The sequence below is a fragment of the Pristiophorus japonicus genome, unplaced genomic scaffold (genome assembly GCF_044704955.1).
Source record: "Pristiophorus japonicus isolate sPriJap1 unplaced genomic scaffold, sPriJap1.hap1 HAP1_SCAFFOLD_288, whole genome shotgun sequence".
Classification (NCBI taxonomy): domain Eukaryota; kingdom Metazoa; phylum Chordata; class Chondrichthyes; family Pristiophoridae; genus Pristiophorus; species Pristiophorus japonicus.
Genome location: NW_027252646.1, coordinates 343148 through 367481, shown reverse-complemented (window position 1 = coordinate 367481; position 24334 = coordinate 343148). Strand labels below are relative to the sequence as shown.

Sequence of the window (24334 nt, the reverse complement as noted above, 5' to 3'; positions counted from 1 at the left end):
AGGTGTGTACCCCATGTACTTCCCCTTCAGCCTCAGGTTGAGTTGCCTCTCCTGCTCGTTCAGCGTGACCCTCGCTGGATCGATGGTCCTCTCCTGACTCTGCCACGTGGTGAGTCACAGACCGTTTGCACATTCGCTGGAGGTGCCCCATTGTTCCACGGCCCTTGCACACACAGGGCTTGAATCGACATTGATGGGCTCGATGGCTGACCCCAGCAGGGCCAACATGGTGCTAATGGATACGCATTCACGGCCCACGGCGGACTCTGAGTCACTCGAGGCCTAGGTCTGGCCTCTGCGGTCATGTGGGCCCTGTCCTGTGCCGTTCTGCCTGCTGAATACATTATTTTATGCACAGTACTTGCCGGTGAGCTTCGAATCTGTTTCGTGTTATCGCTCGTGGATATGAAGGCCTGGGCTGTCGTGATGGCCTTGCTCAGATAGAAACATAGAAACAGAGAAAATAGGTGCAGGAGTAGGCCATTCGGCCCTTCGAGCCTGCACCACCATTCAATAAGATCATGGCTGATCATTCACCTCAGTACTCCTTTCCTGCTTTCTCTCCATACCCCTTGATCCCTTTAACCGTAAGGGCCACATCTAACTCCCTCTTCAATATATCCAATGAACTGACCTCAACAACTCTCTGCGGCAGGGAATTCCACAGGTTAACAATTCTCTGAGTGAAGACGTTTCTCCTCATCTCAGTCCTAAATGGCCTGCCCCTTATCCTTAGACTGTGTCCCCTGGTTCTGGACTTCCCCAACATCGGGAACATTCTTCCCGCATCTAACCTGTCCCGTCCCGTCAGAATCTTATACGTTTCTGTGAGATCCCCTCTCATCCTTCTAAACTCCAGTGTATAAAGGCCCAGTTTATCCAGTCTCTCCTCATATATCAGTCCAGCCATCCCGGGAATCAGTCTGGTGAACCTTCGCTGCACTCCCTCAATAGCAAGAACGTCCTTCCTCAGATTAGGAGACCAAAACTGAACACAATATTCCAGGTGAGGCCTCACCAAGGCCCTGTACAACTTCAGTAAGACCTCACTGCTCCTCTCCTCAAATCCCCTCGCGATGAAGGCCAACATACCATTTGCCTTCTTCACCACCTGCTGTACCTGCATGCCAACTTTCAATGACTGATGAACCATGACACCCAGGTCTCGTTGCACCTCCCCTTTTCCTAATCTGTCACCATTCAGATAATATTCTACCTTCGTGTTTTTGCCCCCAAAGTGGATAACCTCACATTTATCCACATTATTCTGCATCTGCCATGCATTTGCCCATTCACCTAACCTGTCCAAGTCACCCTGCAGCCTCTTAGCATCCTCCTCACAGCTCACACCGCCACCCAGTTTAGTGTCATCTGCAAACTTGGAGATATTACATTCAATTCCTGCGTTTAAATCATTGACGTATATTGTAAATAGCTGGGGTCCCAGCACTGAGCCCTGCGGCACTCCACTAGTCACTGCCTCCCATTCCGAAAAGGGCCCGTTTATCCCGGGATCCGGCAGACAGCAGCTTGCGAAGGATGACCTCGTGACCGATTCCGAGCACGAAACCGTTCGGCAACATTTCCCGCAAAGATCCCGCAAAAACCGTACTGCCCCGCAAGGAATCTTCTGGCCCTGGGAGCGCCGGTGGGTGTAAAAGTGATACCTGGCCTTTAAGGTGCTCTCCTTCGGCTTGAGGCGTTCCCACACCAGCACACACAGCTCTGTGTAAGTCTTCTCCTCTGGTTTGACCGGTGCCAGCAGGTTTTTGAGCAGGCCGTATACCGGAGACCCACATACGGTGAGGAGAATCGCCCTGGTCTTGATCGCCCTCTCTCAGCCTCGTCCTGTTCATTGGCGACGTAGTACCGGTCGGGACGCTCAACGAAGGCTTCCCAAATCATCACCCTCAACAAATCCCTCAACAAGACCAACGGCAGCCATTACCGTGTGAAGGTTGGTGATCCGTTACTCGTCGCCAGTGAGTGATGTTCAGAATAAATCCACAGGACTGTATTGCAAGCTCAAACTGTGGTGACCTTGTGCTCTTTATTCAGACTCCAGGGTGGGGAAGCAGTATGGTGAGTCACCTTATATACCTGCTTGTCCCAGGGTGTACAGGTGACCATTGGGTCTCCCACAGGTGTGCCCCCTAGTGGCAAGTCTTACATATTGGTGACGTTTACATGTGTACACAACAATCACGACCCGTTCCACATCTTTTTATTCCTCTCTCACTTTCCCGCTATCTCGCTTTCCCCGTCTCTCACTCATTCCCCTCTCCCCCTTTCCCCTCCCTCGCCTCACCCTCTTCCCGTCCCACTCTCTCCCCTTCCGACTCTGCCTTTCCACTCTCCCTCTCCCTCCTCCTTCTCCGCTCCCTTTCCTCCACTCCCTCCTCTCTCTCTCTCCTTTCCCTTTCCTTTCAGATTCTCCCCTTCTCCCTCTCTCCCCTTCCCCTTTCTCCCTCCGCTGCCTCACTCTCTCACTCCTTCCCCTCTCTCTCTCACTCCTTCCCCATCACTCCTCTTAACATCACTTTCACCTTCCCCCCGCTCTCTCTCACCTTCCCTCTCTTTCCCCTCCCCTGTCTCGCTCTCGCCTTACCCCTCTCTCTCCCATTCCCCTCTCGCTCACTCCTTCCCCTCTCCCTTTTCATTTTCTCCCCTCCTCTCTCTCTCCCCACCCTCTCCTTCTCCCTCCCCTCCCCAGTGTCCATCCCCTCCATCCTCCCTTTCATTCCCTAGCTCTCGCTCTCCCCTTTCCCATCAGACTCTCCCCCTCCCCATCTCTCCCATCCCCCCCCTCTCTCCCCTTCTCCCTCTCTCTCCCCTTCCCCCGCTCTAGCCTCCCCGCTCGAGGGACAAAGTGAGAAGGTGAGAGACAGAAAGAAAGAGAGAGAGACAGAGAGAAAGAGAGACAGAGCCAGAGTGTGACTGAGTTGCCTTGGGATGTTTTACTCCGTGAAAGACCCGATATATCGATGTTGAGAAGTCAATATTGAAGAGACGGAGGCAGGAGTCTGGGGGATGAGACACAATCTGAGTGTTTCACTGATACCCCTCCTCATTCTTCAAACAGTATTTAGTGAACCAGGTATCGTGGGTTCAAATCTCACTGCAACCTACTCAAAATTAGCTCAGTATTTAAATTCACCGTCAATTCACAAAGGCATTGATTATAAATATTAAACAGCTCTGAGATTGACCCTGGAACTACATGCTCCCCTCACACCTTTCCCTGTCTCTCTGCTTTCCAGATCACGACCCGTTGGACATTTTTTTTTTTAACTCCTCTCTCACTATCCCTCAATTTCACTTTCTCCATCTCTCTCTCCCCTTTCCCTCTCTCTCTCCCCTTCTACTCTCTCTCCTTCCGCTCCCTCCCCTCACTCCTCTCTCTCCCTCTTTTGCCTTTCTTTTCAGATTCTCCCCTGCTCTCTCCCTCTCCCCTTCCTTTCTCTCTCCCCTGCCTCCTCCCTCTCTCGACTTCCCATCTCTCTCCCCTTTCCCTCTCTCTCCCCTTCCCCTCTCTCTCACTCTTTTGCCTTTCTTTTCAGATTCTCCCCTGCTCTCTCCCTCTCCCCTTCCTTTCTCTCTCCCCTGCCTCCTCCCTCTCTCGACTTCCCATCTCGCTCCCCTCCCCCTCTCGCTCTCTCCCATTCCGCTCTCTCCCATTCCCCTCTGGCTGACTCCTTCCCCCCCTCTCTCCCATTCCCTCTCCCACTCATTCCCCTCTCTCCCTCCTTTTACAACTTCCAAGCACTAATCTCTCTCACAGAGCCGACACAGACACGATGGGCCGAATGGCCCTCCTTGTGTGCTGCAAGATTCTGTCAATGTTCAGGGATGAATCACCAAGAATGATTATTCGGGTCCCATCTCCTTGTTAACAATAGTAAGATGCAAACAGGTGGCTCCATAGCTCAGGGGTTAGAGCACAGGTCTTGTAAACCAGGGGTCGTGGGTTCAAATCTCACTGGGGCCTACTCAATTTTGGCTTCTGTTACTGAATTGACCGTCAATCGACGACAGGCCGACACCATCAACAGGAACCACTCACTCCGCACTTTATAATCTGCCCACAGTACTTTCACTTCCCACCCCCAGTCTGTATCCCACCTTTTCCACATCCAGTCTCAGAGACACCGATATATCATCGACTCATAGAAACTTACAGCAGGGAAGGAGACCATTTCGGCCCATCGTGTCCGCACCAGCCGACCAAGAGCTATCTGCTGGGCAGGGCCACATAGTCCGCATGTCCCAGACACGAGACTCCCAAAGCAAGCGCTCTACTCGGAACTCCTTCACGGCAAGCGAGCCAAAGGTGGGCAGAGGAAACGTTACAAGGGACACCCTCAACGCCTCCCTGATAAAGTGCAACATCCCTACTGACACCTGGGAGGCCCTGGCCAAAGACCAGTCTCCCCTTCCATCTCTCTCACTCCTTCCCCACTCTCTCCCATTCCCCTTCCTCTCTTTCTCCTTCCCCACTCTCTCACTCCTTCCCCACTCTCTCCCCTTCCCCTCTCTCTCCCTCCTTCCACTCTCTCTTTTCCCTTCCCCTCTCTTTCCTGCTCCTTCCCGTGTCTTTCTCAGAGCAGGTGGCTCCATAGCTCAGGGGTTAGAGCACTGGTCTTATCAGCCAGGGGTCGTGAGTTCAAATCTCACCGCAGCCTAATTTTAGTATTTAGACACATGTCTCTCATTCCTCCCACTCTCTTCCCCCTTGAAAGGATGCAACATTCAGATGAACCCCCTCACAGTGTTTGGGTTCATTCAAAAGGATATTTAATTTGGGACTATCGATTGGAAAGTTTGGAACGCTAAAGTGCTTATGGAAGAAACTACAAACTTGAGTAGAATTTTGGAATTTTTAAAGACACATTCAAGGCTGTGTGCGGGCCTAAAGAACTGACAGGAGACAACTTGATTATTGAGACTGTCTGGGTGTTGGGACTAATGTAACTTGTCTGGAGAAATGGGTATTCGAGAATCCTTCTCCACAAGAGACATTAGCCTTACAACAAATAACCCAGAGATAGCCAACCATCAACCTGAATCTGGAAAACCATTTCAGCATATACATCACCAAGAGGCCCAATCCAGCCTGTATGCGAAAAACTAAGCACAAAAGGACATTGCGATTACCAAACTAATATTTCCATCAGGAAACAGTTTATCGAACATCAACCCACCCAAAACATATTAACTTTGAACGAGCCCGCCAAAATATTACAAAGAAGAGTCAAGCCCGCCAAATTCAATCAAAGAATCCTGGACTGATTTGGTGTGAAGATTAGAACCACTCAAACCGTATAACTGGCCCCTGTTTTAACAGAGGGTGTGACATACTTTGCCAAACAACCGAGACCACGCTTGTGTCATCAAGAAGGGAGAGAAACCAACGCGACCGTTGTAAACTAACTTCTCCAGCCTCGAAGTCCTGAAGTCCTGAAGGAAGAACATCACCATCGCGGCAACAACTGACCACAGCCAACGTGGTATCAATAAAAAACCACCGCGATCGAACAAACTCCAAATAAACTCCAACTGGAAGAAACCGAAGAATCGAAAGTTTCCAGTCTACAATCTAAGGCCTGACTACCAACAGGTGAAAACATTACCTAAAGGGACTTTGAACCTATTTCTAACGAAGAAAACCGGGTACTTACCCCATAGATCCAAAACGTGCTTTACCGCATCAGTGGACTCAACCCAACTGAAGATTGTGCAGCTAGAAGTCTTCTCCGACGTTCGGGGTACGGCAAGCAGAACCTACACAATTCAAGGAACCCCGAAACCGTGAACTACCGCTAACTGACCAGAAAGGATTGGTAAGCATAGTCCCTGCCTGCCCTGGAGACTAACCTAGCTAGGATTAGGTATGGGGAGGTGGGAGGTGCCATTTTACTGTACACCCCCTTTGAATGTGTAATGTATTGTTCTTTATCAGAGTGATTATAAGTTTTGACATTGTATTTTCTTGTCTTTAATAAAATCAAAGTTCTTTTGCACCAAACCAGTGACCTTTGCACTTTGTCACACCCCCCCAAATAAAACCAGAGTTTAGAACCCAAGGGAGTGGGGACGATTCGAACCGCTCAAGTAGGTCAGAGGTGAACCTGACCCCCGGGACCACCACCACACCCTTACACTCCCGTCTCTCTCTTTTCCCTTTCCTTTCAGGTTCTCCCCCTCTCTGTCCTCCCCCTCTCTCTCTCACTCCTTCCCGCTCTCTCCCCGTAACATCTCTCTCCCCTTCCTCCCTCTCTCTCCCTTGCCTCTCCATCTTCCTCCCTGTCTCCCCATCCCCTTCCCCTCCCACTCTTTCCCCTCCCCCTCTCTCTTCCGCTCCTTCCCCTCTCTCCCCGCCCTTCCACACTCTCTCTCTCCCCTTCCCCTTCCTCTCTCTCCCTTTCTCCACTCTCTCTCACCCCTTCCCTCACTTTTTTCCCTCCTTTCAGGTTGTCTCCCTCTCTGCCCTCACCCTCTCTCTCTCATTCCTTCCTCCTCTCTCTCCCCTTCCCTCACTCACTTCCCCCTTTTCCCTCCCTCCTTTCTCTCTCTTTTCCCTTTCCTTTCAGATTCGCTCCCTCTCTCTCCCCTTCCCCTCTCTGCCCTCCCCCTCTCTCTCTCATTCCTTCCCCCTCTCTCCCCTTAACACCTCTTTCCCCATCCTCTTTCTCCCCTGCCCCTCCTAGTCTCCTCTTCCCCCCTCTCTCTCACTCCTTCCCCACTCTCTATTTTGCCCTGTCTCCCCCTCCCCTTCCCCTCCCACTCTCTCCCCTCTCCCTCTCTTCCACTCATTCAGCTCTCTTTACCCACTCACTCTCTCTCTCCATCCCCTCCCTCTCTTTCCCCACCTTCCTCTCTTCCTCGCTGTCTCCTCTTCCCCATCTCTCTCTCACTCCTTCCCCTCACTCTCCCCTTCCCTCTCTCTCACTCCCTCCCCTCACTCTCCCCTTCCTTCTCTCTCACTCCTTCCCCTCACTCTCCCCTTCCCTTTCTCTCAATCCTTCCCCTCACTCTCCCCTTCCCTCTCTCTTCCTCTAATAGAGCCCCACCTAGTGGACTATCGATGTAATAACAACGACTGACACGCTCCTCTCTCTCTCCTTCTCTCTCTCTCTCTCTCTCTCTCCCCTTCCCACTCTCACTCTCTCCTTCCCTCTCCCTGCCCCTTTCCCCCGCTATCTCCCCTTCTCCACTCTCCGCTCCTCTCTCTCCACTCACTCCTCAATCTCTCTCCTCCCTCTCTCTCTCTCTCCCCCCTTTCCCTTCTGACTTTCCCCTTCCCCCTCTCGAACCCCTTCTGGTTCGAGAGACAGTGAGCGACAGAGAAAAAGTGATAGAGAGACAGAGGGAGTGAGAAAGAGAGAGACAGAGAGACAGAGAGATTGAGGCAGAGTGTGACTGAGTTGCCTTGGGATGTTTTACTACGTGAAAGAGCCGATATATCGATGTTGAGAAGTGAATATTGAAGAGACGGAGGCAGGAGTCTGGGGGATGAGACACAATCTGAGCGTTTCACTGACCCCTCCTCATTCTTCAAATGAAAAAACTGGCTCCTCTTCACCTGGCCAGGCTGTGGGTTCATTGTTCAGCTTCCCGTCTGAGACTGGAGATGGGAAGTGTTTTCGCGTTCGAGTGGCTTTCTAATCTGGTCACTGGCTTCACGTGAACGGGTGCCTCAGGTTCCTGAGCCCCTTTGTCAGTGGCCCCCCCTTCCTTTTGCTGGGACTGACGGGTGAACCTTTACATCCTGGGTTTTGTCACAGACAGCCGCCATGTGGTCTCCAGAGTTTTAACAAACCAGCGTTTTCACGTACCTGCACAGGGAGATCCCATCACAGGGAAAATACCCTCAGAGACAAACCCTACAAAGTCCACGCAATATTCTCGACTGAGTCCATTCTTTAACCAGAGACTTTGCGATCTCTTCACTCTCTCTCCCCTTCCCATCTCTCCCTTTCCCCTCTCTCTCCCCTTCCTTTCTCTCTGCCCTGCCTCCTTCCTCTCTCCCCTTCCCCACTCTCTCTCTCACTCCTTCCCTCTCTCTCCCCTTCCGCTCTCTCCTTTTCCCCTCTCGCTCCCCTTCCTTTCTCTCTACCCTGCCTCCTTCCTCTCTCCCCTTCCCCACTCTCTCTCTCACCCCTTCCCTCTCTCTCCCCTTCCCCTCTCTCCCCTTCCATCCCTTATTCCCCCCTTCCCCACTCTCTCTCAGCTTCCCCCTCTATCTCATTCCTTCCCGCTTTCTCTCTCCTCTTCCCCCTCTCTCTCCCCTTCCCCTCTCTCCCCTTCCATCCCTTATTCTCCCCTTCCCCACTCTCTCTCTCAACTTCCCCCTCTTTCTCATTCCTTCCCGCTCTCTCTCTCTCCTTCCACTCTCTCTTTTCCCTTCCCCTCTCTTTCCTGCTCCTTCCCCTGTCGTTTCTAGCACAGGTGGCACCATAGCTCAGGGGTTAGAACACTGGTCTTGTAAACCAGAGGTCCTGAGTTCAAATTTCCCAAGAATCCACTCCAAATTAGCTCAGTATTTAAATTCACTCTCAATTAACTTCAAGCCTGTCTCTCTCCTTCCAAATGTCACACTCCCTTCTCCATTCTACTCCTCTCTCTTTCTTTTCAGATTCTCCCCTGCTCCCTCTCTCTTACCTTCCTTTCTCTCTCCCCTGCCTCCTCCCTCTCTCGACTTCCCATCTCTCTCCCCTCCCCCACTCGCTCTCTCCCATTCCCCTCTGGCTGATTCTTTCCCATTCCCTCTCCCACTCATTCCCCTCTTCACGCCTTTTACAACTTCCAAGCACTAATCTCTCTCACAGAGCCGACACAGACACGATGGGCCGAATGGCCCTCCTTGTGTGCTGTAAGATTCTGTCAATGTTCAGGGATGAATCACCGAGAATGATTATTCGGGGCCCACCTCCTTGTTAACAATAGTAAGATGCAAACAGGAGCTGGTGTCACAGGTGGCTCCGTAGCTCAGGGGTTAGAGCACTGGTCTTGTAAACCAGGGGCTGTGGGTTCAAATCTCACTGGGGCCTACTCAAAATTAGTTCAGTATTTAAATTCACCATCAATTAACAAGGGGTTTAAATTATAAATATTAAACAGCTCTGAGACTGACCCTGGAACAACAAGATCTTCTCGACTCTCTGTCCCTTTCCAAATCTCTCTTTCTTCCCCATCAAGACCTGTTCTACATCTTTTTTTCCCGTCGCTCACACATTCCCCTCTCCCCCTTTCCCCCTCCCTCGCCTTGTCCTCTTTCCTTCCCCTCTCTCTCACTTCTTCCCCTCTCTCTCACTCCTTCCCCTCTCTCTCACTCCTTCCCCTCTCTCTCCCCTTCCCCTCCCTCTCACTCCTTCCCCCTCTCTCCCCTTCCCCTCTCTCTCCCTCCTTCCACTCTCTTTTCCCTTCCCATCTCTTTCCTGCTCCTTCCCCTGTCTAGTTCAAAGCAGGTAGCTCCATAGCTCAGGGGTTAGAGCACTGGTCTAAGTAAACCAGGGGTCGTGAGTTCAAATCTCACTCGAGCCTACTCAAAATGAGCTCAGTATTTCAGTTCACCGTCAATTAACAAGGGCTTAAATTATAAATATTAAACAGCTCTGAGACCGACCCTTGAAGAACAGGCTTCCCTCTCCTCTTCCTTCCCCATCACATTCCGTTCTGCATCTTTTTACCCTCTCTCCCGCTATCTCTCTTTCCCTGTCTCTCACTCCTTCCCCTCTCTCCCCTCACTCTCTATCCTTTCACCTATCTCGCCCCTTCTGCTCTCTCCTTGCTGATCTTTCTCCTCTTCTTCCTCCCTCTCTCCCTCTCCTTCCCCCTCGCTCCCCATTCTGCTCTCTCTCCCCTTCCCCTCTCGCTCACTCCTTCCTCTCTCCCTTTTCATTTTCTCCCCTCCTCGCTCTATCTTCCCTCTCCTTCTCCCTCCCCTCACCTGTCTCCATTCCCCTCCCTCCTCACTTTCTCTCCTTCCCTCGCTCTCGCTCTCCTCTTTCCCATCAGACTCTTCCCCTCCCCATCTCAACAATTCTCCCCTTCTCCCTCTCTCCCCTTCCTCCGCTCTGCACAGAAAGAGAGAGACAGTGAGAGAGAGAGAGAGAGAGAGATTGAGAGACTGAGAGACAGAGAGAAAGAGAGAGAGACAGAGAGATTGAGGCAGAGTGTGACTGAGTTGCCTTGGGATGTTTTACTATGTGAAAGACCCGATATATCGATGTTGAGAGGCGAATATTGAAGAGATGGAGGCAGGAGTCTGGGGGATGAGACACAATCTGAGTGTTTCACTGACCCCTCCTCATTCTTCAAACACACAGCACTAACTGGGGAATGACCCACAGCCCAAGACAGGTGGTTCCATAGCTCAGGGGTTAGAGCACTGGTCTAATAAACCAGGGGTTGTGGGTTCAAATCTCAATGGGGCCAACTCAAAATTAGCTCAGTATTTAAATTAGCAAGGGCTTTAATTATAAATATGGGTCAAATACTTTATTAAGATGGAGAGTGACAGAATTAATTCAGAGATGAGGGAGGGCCTTGAAGTTCAGGAAAGATAACTTTGATGGTGTGAGATGTGAATAGACTGGCCAGTGATCCTTAAAGGGTTGATGTTGGATTGACAATGGCAAATATTTAAAGATCACATGGATGAATTCCAACAATTGCACATCCCTGTCTGGAGTAAAAATAAAATGGGGAATGTGGCTCACAAGGGAAATTAAGGATAGTGTTAAATCCAAGGAAGAGGCATAGAAATTGGCCAGAAAAAGCAGCAAACCTGAAGACTGGGAGAATTTTGTAATACAGCAGAGGAGGACAAAGGGTTTAACCAGGAGGGGGGAAATAGAGTATGAGAGGAAGCTTGCAGGCAACATAAAAACTGACTGCAAAAGCTTCTAAAAAGATTAGTGACGACAAACATAGATCCCTTGCAGTCAGATTCAGGTGAATTTATAATGGGGAACAAAGAAATGGCGGACCAGTTAAAAAAATACTTTGGTTCTGTCTTCACGAAGGAAGACACAAATAAGTTTCCGGAAGTACTCGGGGACGAGTGAGAAGGGGGAACTGAAGGATATCCGTATTAGGTGGGAACTTGTGTTCGGGACATTGATGGGATTGAAGGCAGATAAATCCCCAGGGCCTGATAGCCTGCATCCCAGAGTACTTAAGGAAGTGGCTCTCAAAATAGTGGATGCATTGGTGATCATTTTCCAACAGTCTATCGACTCTGGATCAGTTCCTATGGACTGGAGGGGTAACTAATGTTATGCCGCTGTTTAAAAAAGGAGGGAGAGAGAAAGCGGGTAATTATAGACCGGTTAGCCTGACATCGGTAGTGGGGAAAATGATGGAATCAATTATTAAACATGAAAAAGCAACACATTTGGAAAGCAGTGACAGGATCGATCCAAGTCAGCATGGATTTATTGAAAGGGAAATCATGCCAGACAAATCTTCTCGAATTTTTTGAGGATGTAACTCGTAGAGTGGACAAGGGAGAACCAGTGGATGTGGTGTATTTGGACTTTCAAAAGGCTTTTGACAAGGTTCCACACAAGAGATTAGTGTGCAAAATTAAAGCACATGGTATTGGGGGTAATGTATTGACGTGGATAGAGAACTGGTTGGCAGACAGGAAGCAAAGAATCGGGATAAACGGGTCGTTTTCAGAATGGCAGGCAGTGACTAGTGGGGTGCCGCAGGGCTCAGTGCTGGGACCCCAGCTATTTACAATATACATTAATGATTTGGATGAGGGAATTGAGTGTAATATCTTCAACTGGGTGGCAGTGTGAGCTGTGGGGAGGACACTAAAAGTGTGTAGGGTGACTTGGATAGGTTAGGTGAGTGGGCAAATGCATGGCAGATGCAGTATAATGTGGATAAATGTGAGGTTATCCACTTTGGGGGCAAAAACATGAAGGTGAATATTATTTGAATGGCGGCAGATTAGGAAAAGGGGAGGTGCAACGAGACCTGGGTGTCATGGTACATCAGTCATTGAAAGTTGGCATGCAGGTACAGCATTTTTCTCTGCCCTCCCCATCACTGTTATGTTCAGAATAAATCCACGGGACCGTATCGTAAGCTGAAACTATTGTGACCTTGGTCTCTTTATTGAGACCCCAGAGTGGGGAAGCAGCATGGTGGATCACCTTATGTACCTGCTTGTCCCAGGGTGCACAAGTGACCCTTAGGCCTCCCACAGGTGTGCCCGCTAGTGGCAAGTCTGACATATTGGTTAGGTTTAGGTGCATACATAACATCACTCCCCCCCCCGCCCACCCTCCAAAGGCTTATGTACCAGTTATTTGCAAGTTGAGGCGATATGACGCCCTGTGTCCCCGGGTCGATCACCTGATTTGAATTCCTGGCCTGGGTGAGTTGGTCGGAACGTTGCTGCCCGGCCGAGTGCCTGGTGTGATGGGACAGACGTGGCCAGGTCCTTTCACAATGGTGGCCTGCTTATCGATAGTTTGCAGTCTGGTCTGGTCCAAACGCTTTCTGCGTTTGCTCAGTACATGGTTTCACAACCAAACACTCCATTTTCATCACACACACACACACACTCCATTCCCCTCTTTGTCTCACACAGTGCTCTCGGCCCCATCTGGGGGCCCTGAATATTGTCCACGTCACTTATTCTGATGTGGCGTGGAGGGGGGCCGTACGATCGTGGTGCATTCTCTGCTGATAGCAGACGGAAGGCTCGGTCCTGAGCGACTCTGTCCGGTGACTGCGTAGCAACCCGGGACAGCCGGGGTCTGTAGGGAGTCTACCGCGACACGTGTGGTGCTCGGCTTGGTGATCTGGGCTGCCCGCTGCGGACTATTGTCGCTGACCCTAAGGCCTGGAGAGCCCAGGATGGGCCGATACGGCCCTGAGACTTTCAGTGGTAGCGGGAGGCCGTGTGGTCCCCCGTGGATCCTGGGACGTAGTACGGAGGTTCCCGCACCACCGACTGTGTGTAGCCTCCCTGCCTTTCTTTGTAACACGTTGCAGGGTTTGCCCCACAGGGGGGGGGGCAATCTGATGGGATGAGCATTACGTCTTTGCGACGGATAAGCTGCAACACTCCCGTCTGGCGGTTCGCCGTGAGCAGGCGGTAATGTGGGACCCTGGCTGGTCCAGGGCCTAAACTGAGGGGGCCCTTACGGTGGACCCATCGCTTTCTCGCACTTCCGTAACAACCAGCAGGTCTGTGGGCTGCGCCGTTTCCACCCCAGGGGGGGTGGGCAAGGTTGGTCAACTGAGGGCATCAGCGCCATTCTCAGTGCCTGGCCCGTGGCGGATCATGTTACAGAGCACACACAGTGTTAGACATATTCCAAACAAACCCTTGATAATGTGCCTCTGCTCTCCCAAAACTGTGGGATGGGCAGCTTGTCTGACTCGGGCACATATTGGGACCCTCGTTGGTGCCTCTCTTTTGCCCCATGAAGGCAGGCTACTGCCTTGGGTAACTTATAGGATACATGTACAACCGGTTGGGGCTCGCCCGCTACTTTGGCTCGGTGTACAACACTCCCGACCTCGTGTGGTAACGCATCACTTCCTACAAGTACTTTGTCAGATACATATACGACCGGTTGGTGTTCACCCGCTACTTTGGCTTGTTTTAACGTACCCCCGACCCCATATGATAGTACATCATTGGCCGCGAAAGAACGCTCACATGGGTTCCACAGTTGCAAACAACTTATTGGAACGCAGTGGGTTCCTGGACTTCTCAGCGTCCCTCCGCTTTACCTTTGCACCAAATCTCACTGGGGCCTATTCAATTTTGGCTTCTGTTACTGAATTGACCGTCAATCGGCGACAGGCCGACACCATCAACAGGAACCACTCACTCCGCACTTTATAATCTGCCCACAGTACTTTCACTTCCCACTCCCAGTCTGTATCCCACCTTTTCCACATCCAGTCTCAGAGACACCGATATATCACCGACTCATAGAAACTTACAGCACGGAAGGTGACCATTTCAGTCACCTCAGGACTCATGTTACGAGTGGGAGCAAGTCTTCCTCGATTCCGAGGGACTGCCTATGATGATGATATGATCCCAGCCTGATCCCACTTTCCAGCTCTCGGTGCGTAGCCCTGTAGCTTACGGCCCTTCAAGTGCACATCCAAGTACCTTTTAAATGTGGTGAGGGTTTCTGCCTCTACCACCCTTTCAGGCCGTGAGTTCCAGACCCCCACCACCCTCTGGGTGAAGGAATGGAGGTCTCCCCTCAGCCTCCTCTGTTCCAAAGAAAACAACCCCAGCCGATCCAATCTTCCCTCGTGGCTAAAATTCTCCAATCCCGCCAACATCCTGGTAAATCTCCTCTGCACCCTCTCCAGTACAATCACATCCTTCCTGCGATATCCTGACATTTCCCAGTTCCTGCCTTCGCTGGTTTTAGGCTCAAGATGCGGCAATGGACACAAGATGATCCAGTTGGGATTTTCCACAAATAATGAATCCCACGGCCACATCTGTTTGACCCTCGGAGGGCACTCTGTAAATTCACCAAATTTATTAAATGCACATCTTACCCCCGCCCTGTGGTTACGCTCGAACTGTACACAACACTGGTTAGGCCACAGCTGGAGTACTGCGTGCAGTTCTGGTCACCACATTACAGGAAGGATGTGATTGCACTGGAGAGGGTGCAGAGGGGATTTACCAGGATGTTGCCGGGACTGGAAAACTTTAGCCATGAGGAAAGATTGGATCGGCTGGGGTTGTTTTCCTGGGAACAGAGGAGGCTGAGGGAAGATTTAATTGAGGTGTATAAAATTATGAGGGGCCTGGATAGAGTGGATAGGAAGGACCTATTTCCCCTTAGCAGAGAGGTCAATAACCAGGGGGCACAGATTTAAAGTAATTGGGGGGAGGTTTAGAGGGGATTTGAGGGGAAATGTCTTCACCCAGAGGGTGGTGGGGGTCTGGAACTCACGGCCTGAAAGGGTGGTAGAGGCAGAAACCCTCACCACATTTAAAAAGTACCTGGATGTACATTGAAGTGTCGTATCCTACAGGGCTACGGACCGAGAGCTGGAAAGTGGGATTAGGCTGGGTAGCTCTTGGTCGGCCGGTGTGGACACGATGGGCCGAATGGCCTCCTCCCGTGCTGTAAATGTTTATGATTCTCTGATTCTCTCTCTCACTCCTTCCCACATTCTACCCGTCGTAAACTAGAGGTGATCCAAAACTGGGCTGCCCCATGTCCTAACTCGCACCGAGTCCCACTCACCCATCACCCCCTGTGCTCACTGCCCCCGTGTCCTAACTCACACCCAGTCCCACTCACCCCTCACCCCCTGTGCTCACTGCCCCGTGTCCTAACTCACACCCAGTCCCACTCACCCATCACCCCCTGTGCTCACTGCCCCATGTCCTAACTCGCACCGAGTCCCACTCACCCATCACCCCCTGTGCTCACTGCCCCCGTGTCCTAACTCACACCCAGTCCCACTCACCCCTCACCCCCTGTGCTCACTGCCCCGTGTCCTAACTCGCACCCAGTCCCACTCACCCCTCACCCCCTGTGCTCACTGCCCCGTGTCCTAACTCGCACCGAGTCCCACTCACCCATCACCCCCTGTGCTCACTGCCCCCGTGTCCTAACTCACACCCAGTCCCACTCACCCATCACTCCCTGTGCTCACTGCCCCGTGTCCTAACTCACACCGAGTCCCACTCACCCATCACCTCCTGTGCTCACTGCCCCGTGTCCTAACTTGCACCGAGTCCCACTCACCCATCACCCCCTGTGCTCACTGCCCCGTATCCTAACTCGCACCGAGTCCCACTCACCCATCACCCACTGTGCTCGCTGACCTACATTGGCTCCCGGTTAAGCAACGCCTCGATTTCAAAATTCTCATCCTTGTTTACAAATCCCTCCATGGCCCCTACACCCCTCCCTATCTCTGTAACCTCCTCCAGCCCGACACCCCTCACTATCTCTGTAATTCCCTCCAGCCCCACAACCCCCGAGATGTCTGCACTCCTCTAATTCTGCCCTCCTGACCATCCGTGATTATAATCACTCCACCATCGGTGGCCTTGCCTTCTGTTGCTTGGGCCCCAAGCTCTGGAACTCCCTCCCTAAACCTCTCCGCCTCTCTACCTCTCTTTCCTCCTTCAAGACATTCCTTAAAACCGACCTCTTCACCTGCGCTAATTTCTACTTTTGTGGCTCGGTGTCAAATTTTTATCCCATAATCCTCCTGTGGAGTACCTTGGGACGTTTCACTACGTTAAAGGCGCTATATAAATACACATTATTGTTGTTGTTCCCTCTGTCTCCCCTCTTCCCCGTCTCTCTCTCACTCCTTCCCCTCACTCTCCCCTTCCCTCTCTCTCACACCGTCCCCTCACTCTCCCCTTCCCTCTCTCTCACTCCTTCCCCTCACTCTCCCCTTCACTCTCTCTCACTCCTTCCCCTCACTCTCCCCTTCCCCGTCTCTCTCTCACTCCTTCCCCCACTCTCCCCTTCCCTCTCTCTCACTCCATCCCCTCACTCTCCCCTTCCCTCTCTCTCACTCCTTCCCCTCACTCTCCCCTTCCCTCTCTCTCATTCCTTTATCTCACTCCTTCCCCTCTCTCTCACTCCTTCCCCTCACTCTCCCCTTCCTTCTCTCTCACTCCTTTCCTTCACTCACCTCTTCCCTCTCTCTGGCAGGAGTCTGGGGGATGAGAAACAATCTGAGCATTTCACTGACCCCTCCTCATTCTTCAAACACACAGCACTAACTGGGGAATGACCCACAGCCCAGGGCAGGTGGTTCCATAGCTCAGGGGTTAGAGCACTGGTCTAGTAAACCAGGGGGCGTGGGTTCAAATCTCACTGGTGCCTACTCAAAATTAGCTCAGTGTTTCAATGCAGTGTCAATTAACAAGGGCTTTGATTATAAATATTAACAACTCTGAGACTGACCCTGAAACAACAGCCTTCTCTCGATCTCTGCCTGACATGTTTTACATCTTTTTTCTGCTATCTCGCTTTTCCCGTCTCTCACATTCCCATCTCTCACCCTCTTCCGTCCCCCACTCTCCCCTGCCCTCTCTTCCCTCCCCTCCCTCCTCTCTCTTTTCCCTTTTATTTCAGATTCTCCCATTCTCCCTCTCTCTCCCCTTCCTTTCTCTCTCTCCTCTGTCTCCTCCCTCTCTCCTCTTCCCTTCTCTCTCTCCCCTTCCCCTCCCTCTCTCGCCTTCCCCTCCCTCTCTCGCCTTCCATCTCTTTCTCTCCCCTTCCGCTCTCTCCTTTTCCCCTCTCTCACTCCTTTCCTCTCTCTCTATCTCTCTCCTTCCCCCTCTCTCTGCCCCTCCCTCTCTTTTCCCTCCCCCTCTCTCTCTCCCCTTCCGCTCTCTCTTCCTCCCTGTCTCCCATTTCCAACTCTCTCTCACTCCTTCCTACCTCTCTCCCTTTCCCACTATCTCGCTTTCTCCGTCTCTCACTGTGATATATTCACAGAGCACAGCACACACAGCTCCTAACAAGGCAGGCAGCGATCTCGGAAGCCTCCGGAAATCTGCCTGGTTCTGTTGAATTATTAACTCTGCAGTTGCAGTACACAATATGTCCACATCCACAGTGTGGAGCTACAAACATTACAAGCTTACAGACATTACACTCACTCATTCCCCTCTCTAACCCTCTCCCCTCACTGTCTCTCCTTTTCACTCTCCGCTTCCCTCTCCTTCCTCCCTCTCTTTCGTCCCCTCCCAGCCCTTCCTCCTCTCTCTCTCTCTCTCTTTTCCATTTCTTTTCAGATTTCCCCCTTCTCCCTCTCTCTCCCCTTCACCACCCGCTTTTTCCCCTTCCCCCCTCTATCACTCCTTCCCCCTCTCTCTCACTCCTTCCACTCTCTCTTTCCCCTTCCCCTCTCTTTCCCACTCCTTCCCCTCTCTATCTCTCCCCTTCCCCTCCCGCTCTTTCACATTCCCAACTTTCTCTTTTCCCTTCCCCTCTCTTTCCCTCTCCTTCCCCACTCTCTCTCTCCCCTTCCCCTCTCTCGCTCTCTACTTCCCCTCTCTCCCCTTCCCTCTCTACTTTCATTCTCTCACTCCTTCCCCTCTCTCTTCTTCCTCCTCTATCTTCCCTCTCTCTCCCCTTCCCCTTCCCTCCCTCCCCTCCTCTCTCTCTCTCTCTCTTTTCCCTTCCTTTTCAGATTCCCCCCTTCTCCCTGGTGTGAATGGTTTTGATCCTGGCCCAATTGCTAGACGGATGTTTCTAATCGCCCTCACCTTACGAAAGTTCTGTACCCGGGGATTATTATTCAGAGTGTAAATGGAATGAGTTACAGACAGGAAAGCCTCAGTGAAACACCGTTACTGATATTTATTAGGTCTAACATACACTGGGTAAAACATGCACTACTAAACGCAATCACTGTCTGTGTGGAGATTAATATCCAGGTTACAAACAACATACACACAGTACGGAACTGAGGACCGGTCCCATGCAGTCATTCCCTTGTTGCTACGGTGGATTCTAACTCCACCCTGAACAACGAATTACCTCATCACACAAGCCCCTTCCCCTGGCTCAACCAAACAAAGCTCCCTCCCCAGAATCGCCCCGAAAAAGCTTCACTTCTGAGAAAGAACCCTGAGCCGTTACACCTCACCTGGGCCACCTCTGGTTACTGGCTTGGGACACCCGCGACCATGTTCACCAGCACACACACAGTCGCTCTCGATCGCTCAGCTCAGCCGTGGGAAGTCACTGCCCTGGAGGTCGTACCCCGTGAGGGGTACGTGGTTCTCAGTCTCAGCGCCTTCTTCTGTCGAACTGTGGCTTCCCCCTCTGGTACGTCTTCTTGTTCCGTCGATCTCGGTGGAGCGAGAGCGAGAGGGAGCACGAGAACGGTGGAAAAGTGACGATCTTTATCGGAGTCGAGCTACCCCTATCTGTCCCACCAAACTTTTGTTTCGAAGCGCTCCGCTGCTTAGTCAGTGATGGGCCATCATCAGACCCACGTGTGTTCTGTGATTGGACGAATGGCCCTGAGTCTGGGACATATCTCGCTCGGTGTGTTGGGAAAAAACTGGCTCCTCTTCACCTGGCCAGGCTGTGGGTTCATTGTTCAGCTTCCCGGCTGAGACTGGAGATGGGAAGTGCTTTCGCGTTCGAGTGGCTTTCTAATCTGGTCACTGGCTTCACGTGAACGGGTGCCTCAGGTTCCTGAGCCCCTTTGTCAGTGGCCCCCCCCTTCCTTTTGCTGGGACTGGCGGGTGAACCTTTACATCCTGGGTTTTGTCACAGACAGCCGCCATGTGGTCTCCAGAGTTTTAACAAACCAGCGTTTTCACGTACCTGCACAGGGAGATCCCATCACAGGGAAAATACCCTCAGAGACAAACCCTACAAAGTCCACGCAATATTCTCGACTGAGTCCATTCTTCAACCAGAGACTTTGCGATCTCTTCACTCTCTCTCCCCTTCCCATCTCTCCCTCTCTTTCCCCTCCCCCTCTCTCTCTCCCCTTTCCCTCTCTTTCTCTCCCCTTCCCCCCTCTCCCCTTCCCTCTCTACATTCATTCCCTCTTCACACGTTCCCCTCTCTCTCCTTCCTCCTCTAACTTCCCTCTCTCTCCCCTCCCCCTCTTTCCACTACCCAATCTCTCCCCCTTCTCTCCGCTTACCCCATTGCCGTTTCACTCTCCCTTTCCCTCTCCCTTCCCCTCCGTCCGCTCTCTCGCTTTCTCTTCCCTTTCTTTTCAGATTCTCCACTTCTCCCTCTCTCTCCCCTTCCTTTCTCTCTCTGTCACCTCCCTCTCTCCCCTTCCCCTCTCTCTCACTCCTTCCCCCCTCTCTCACTGCTTCCCCTATCTCTCTCCCCTTCCCCTCTCTCTCACTCCTTCCCCCTCTCTCTCACTCCTTCCCCCACTCTCTCCCCTTCCCCTCTCTCTCACTCCTTCCCCCTCTCTCTCACTCCTTCCCCCTCTCTCTCACTCCTTTCCCCTTTCTCTCCCCTTCCCCTCTCTCTCGCTCCTTCCACCACTCTCTCCCCTTCCCCTCTCTCTCACTCCTTCCCCCTCGGTCTCCCCTTCCCCTCTCTCTCACTCCTTCCCCCCTCTCTCACTCCTTCCCCTATCTCTCTCCCCTCCCCCTCTCTCTCACTCCTTCCCTCTCTCTCTCACTCCTTCCCCCACTCTCTCCCCTTCCCCTCTCTCTCGCTCCTTCCACCACTCTCTCCCCTTCCGCTCTCTCTCACTCCTTCCCCCCTCTCTCTCCCCTTCCCCTCTCTCTCACTCCTTCCCCACTCTCTCACTGCTTTCCCTATCTCTCTCCCCTCCCCCTCTCTCTCACTCCTTCCCCCTCTCTCTCACTCCTTCCCCCACTCTCTCCCCTTCCCCCCTCTCTCCCCTCACCCTCTCTCTCACTCCTTCCCCCTCTCTCACCCCTCCCCCTCTCTCTCACTCCTTCCCCCTCTCTCTCACTCCTTCGCCTCTCTCTCACTCCTTCTCCCACTCTCTCACTCCTTCCCCCACTCTCTCCCCTTCTCCCTCTCTCTCACTTCTTCCCCCTCTCTCTCACTCCTTCCCCCACTCCCTCTCCCCTTTCCTTCCCTCTCTCACTCCTTCCCCCACTCTCTCACTCCTTCCCCCACTCTCTCCCCTTCCCCCTCTCTCTCACTCCTTCCCCCACTCTCTCTCCCCTTCCCCTCCCTCTCTCACTCCTTCCCTCTCTCTCTCTCACTCATTCCACTCTCTCTTTTACCTTCCCCTCTCTTTCCTGCTCCTTCCCCTATCTTTCCCAAAGCAGTTTGCTCCATAGCTCAGGGGTTAGAGCACTGGTGGAATAAACCAGGGGTCGTGAGTTCAAATCTCACTGGGGCCGATTCAAAATTAGTTCTGTATTTAAATTTGCCGTCAATTAACAAGGGTTTTAATTATCAATATTAAAAAGCAGCGAGAGCGACCCTGGAACAACAGGTTCTCATCTCTCTCTCTCTCCCTTCCCCATCACGACCCGTTCTGCATCTTTTTACCCCTCTCTCTCTGTCCTGCTATCTCGCTTTCCCCCTCTCTCCCCTTCCCCTCTCTCCCTTTCTCCCTCGAGAGACACACAGAGAGAAAGTGAGAGTGTGTGAGAGAGACAGAGAGAGTGAGAAAGTGTTGTGTGTGCAATAACTCAACAGACAGATTACTGTAAACTCTGAACAGGTCCACACCTGGCTCTACTTTATTAGGGCCCAAAGTGATTACTTTACAAGATGGCTGGCCTTTTATACCTGGGCCACACACGCGTGTGTACAGCCCAATAAACTCCGACAGTGGCCCCACCTGGTGGCTAGTAACCCCAAGCATACATACATGACAGAAAGAGAGAGACAGAGAGACAGAGAGACTGAGAGATTGGGACAGAGTGTGACTGAGTTGCCTTGGGATGTTTTACTACGTGAAAGACCCGATATATCGATGTTGAGAGGCGAATATTGAAGAGACGGAGGAAGGAGTCTTGGGGATGAGACACAATCTGAGCATTTCACTGACCCCTCCTCATTCTTCAAACACACAGCACTAACTGGGGAATGACCCACAGCCCAGGGCAGGTGGTTCCATAGCTCAGGGGTTAGAGCACTGGTCATGTAAACCAGGGGTCGTGGGTTCAAATCTCACTGGGGCCTACTCAATTTTGGCTTCTGTTACTGAATTGACCATCAATCGACGACAGGCCGACACCATCAACAGGAACCACTCACTCCGCACTTTACAATCTGCCCGCAGCACTTTCACTTCCCACCCCCAGTCTGTATCCCACCTTTTCCACATCCAGTCTCAGAGACACCGATATATCATCGACTCATAGAAACTTACAGCACGGAAGGAGACCATTTCGGCCCATCGTGTCCGCACCAGCCGACCAAGAGCTATCTGCTGGGCAGGGCCACATAGTCCGCATGTCCCAGACACGAGACTCCCAAAGCAAGCGCTCTACTCGGAACTCCTTCACGGCAAGCGAGCCAAAGGTGGGCAGAGGAAACGTTACAGGGACACCCTCAAAGCCTCCCTGATAAAGTGCAACATCCCCACCGACACCTGGGAGTCCCTGGCCAAAGACCAGTCCGCTCGGAGTGGAGGAAGTGCATCCGGGAGGGCGCTGAGCACCTCGAGTCTCGTCGCCGAGAGTGTGCAGAGACCAAGCGCAGGCAGCGGAAGGAGCGTGCAGCAAACCAGTCCCACCCTCCCCTTCCCTCAACGTCTATCTGTCCCACCTGTGACAGGGACTGTGGTTCCCGTATTGGGCTGTTCAGTCACCTCAGGACTCATGTTTCGAGTGGGAGCAAGTCTTCCTCGATTCCGAGGGACTGCCTATGATGATGATATGATCCCAGCCTGATCCCACTTTCCAGCTCTCGGTGCGTAGCCTTGTAGCTTACGACACTTCAAGTGCACATCCAAGTACCTTTTAAATGTGGTGAGGGTTTCTGTCTCTACCACCCTTTCAGGCCGTGAGTTCCAGACCCCCACCACCCTCTGGGTGAAGGAATGGAGGTCTCCCCTCAGCCTCCTCTGTTCCAAAGAAAACAACCCCAGCCGATCCAATCTTCCCTCGTCGCTAAAATTCTCCAGTCCCGCCAACATCCTGGTAAATCTCCTCTGCACCCTCTCCAGTGCAATCACATCCTTCCTGTGATATCCTGACATTTCCCAGTTCCTGCCTTCGCTGGTTTTAGGCTCAAGATGCGGCAATGGACACAAGATGATCCAGTTGGGATTTTCCACAAATAATGAATCCCACGGCCACATCTGTTTGACCCTCGGAGGGCACTCTGTAAATTCACCAAATTTATTAAATGCACACCTTACCCCCGCCCTGTGGTTACGCTCGAACTGTACACAACACTGGTTAGGCCACAGCTGGAGTACTGCGTGCAGTTCTGGTCACCACATTACAGGAAGGATGTGATTGCACTGGAGAGGGTGCAGAGGAGATTTACCAGGATGTTGCCGGGACTGGAAAACTTTAGCCATGAGGATAGATTGGATAGGCTGGGGTTGTTTTCCTGGGAACAGAGGAGGCTGAGGGGAGATTTAATTGAGGTGTATAAAATTATGAGGGGCCTGGATAGAGTGGATAGGAAGGACCTATTTCCCTTAGCAGAGGGGTCAATAACCAGGGGGCATAGATTTAAAGTAATTGGGGGGAGGTTTAGAGGGGATTTGAGGGGAAATGTCTTCACCCAGAGGGTGGTGGGGGTCTGGAACTCACGGCCTGAAAGGGTGGTAGAGGCAGAAACCCTCACCACATTTAAAAAGTACTTGGATGTACACTTGAAGTGTCGTAACCTACAGGGCTACGGACCGAGATCTGGAAAGTGGGATTAGGCTGGGTAGCTCTTGGTCGGCCGGTGTGGACACGATGGGCCGGAATGTCCTCCTTCCATGCTGTAAATGCTGTATGGTTCTCTGATTCTCTCTCTCACTCCTTCCCACATTCTACCTGTCGTAAACTAGAGGTGATCCAAAACTCGGCTGCCCCATGTCCTAACTCGCACCCAGTCCCACTCACCCCTCACCCCCTGTGCTCACTGCCCCCGTGTCCTAACCCACACCCAGTCCCGCTCACCCATCACCCGCTGTGCTCGCTGCCCCCGTGTCCTAACTCAAACCGAGTCCCGCTCACCCATCACCCCCTGTGCTCGCTGACCCCATGTCCTAACTCGCACCGAGTCCCACTCACCCATCACCCCCTGTGCTCGCTGCCCCCGTGTCCTAACTCGCACCGAGTCCCGCTCACCCATCACCCCCTGTGCTCGCTGACCCCATGTCCTAACTCACACCCAGTCCCGCTCACCCATCACCCCCTGTGCTCACTGCCCCGTGTCCTAACTCGCACCCAGTCCCGCTCACACATCACCCCCTGTGCTCACTGCCCCGTGTCCTAACTCACACAGAGTCCCACTCACCCATCACCCCCTGTGCTCGCTGCCCCCGTGTCCTAACTCAAACCGAGTCCCGCTCACCCATCACCCCCTGTGCTCGCTTACCCCGTGTCCTAACTCGCACCCAGTCCCACTCACCCATCACCCGCTGTGCTCACTGCCCCCGTGTCCTAACTCGCACCGAGTCCCACTCACCCATCACCCCTTGTGCTCACTGCCCCGTGTCCTAACTCACACCGAGTCCCGCTCACCCATCACCCCCTGTGCTCACTGACCCTGTGTCCTAACTCACACCGAGTCCCGCTCACCCATCACCCGCTGTGCTCGCTGCCCCCGTGTCCTAACTCACACCGAGTCCCGCTCACCCATCACCCGCTGTGCTCGCTGACCTACATTGGCTCCCGGTTAAGCAACGCCTCAATTTCAAA

The 24334-nt window shown here is 52.5% G+C and overlaps 6 non-coding genes across 6 annotated transcripts; all 6 read left to right on the top strand.

Moving 5' to 3' along the window:
- Positions 1 to 3915: 3915 nt before the first annotated feature.
- Positions 3916 to 3988, top strand: trnat-ugu (transfer RNA threonine (anticodon UGU)). Its single transcript has one exon. It is a non-coding gene; the product is annotated as a tRNA-Thr (tRNA).
- A 621-nt stretch (positions 3989 to 4609) lies between these two features.
- Positions 4610 to 4682, top strand: trnai-uau (transfer RNA isoleucine (anticodon UAU)). The gene has a single exon. It is a non-coding gene; the product is annotated as a tRNA-Ile (tRNA).
- A 4295-nt stretch (positions 4683 to 8977) lies between these two features.
- trnat-ugu (transfer RNA threonine (anticodon UGU)) lies at positions 8978 to 9050 on the top strand. Its single transcript has one exon. It is a non-coding gene; the product is annotated as a tRNA-Thr (tRNA).
- A 1314-nt stretch (positions 9051 to 10364) lies between these two features.
- Positions 10365 to 10437, top strand: trnai-aau (transfer RNA isoleucine (anticodon AAU)). The gene has a single exon. It is a non-coding gene; the product is annotated as a tRNA-Ile (tRNA).
- Positions 10438 to 16795: 6358 nt separating this feature from the next.
- trnat-agu (transfer RNA threonine (anticodon AGU)) lies at positions 16796 to 16868 on the top strand. The gene has a single exon. It is a non-coding gene; the product is annotated as a tRNA-Thr (tRNA).
- Positions 16869 to 21574: 4706 nt separating this feature from the next.
- On the top strand, positions 21575 to 21647 carry trnat-ugu (transfer RNA threonine (anticodon UGU)). Its single transcript has one exon. It is a non-coding gene; the product is annotated as a tRNA-Thr (tRNA).
- Positions 21648 to 24334: the final 2687 nt, after the last annotated feature.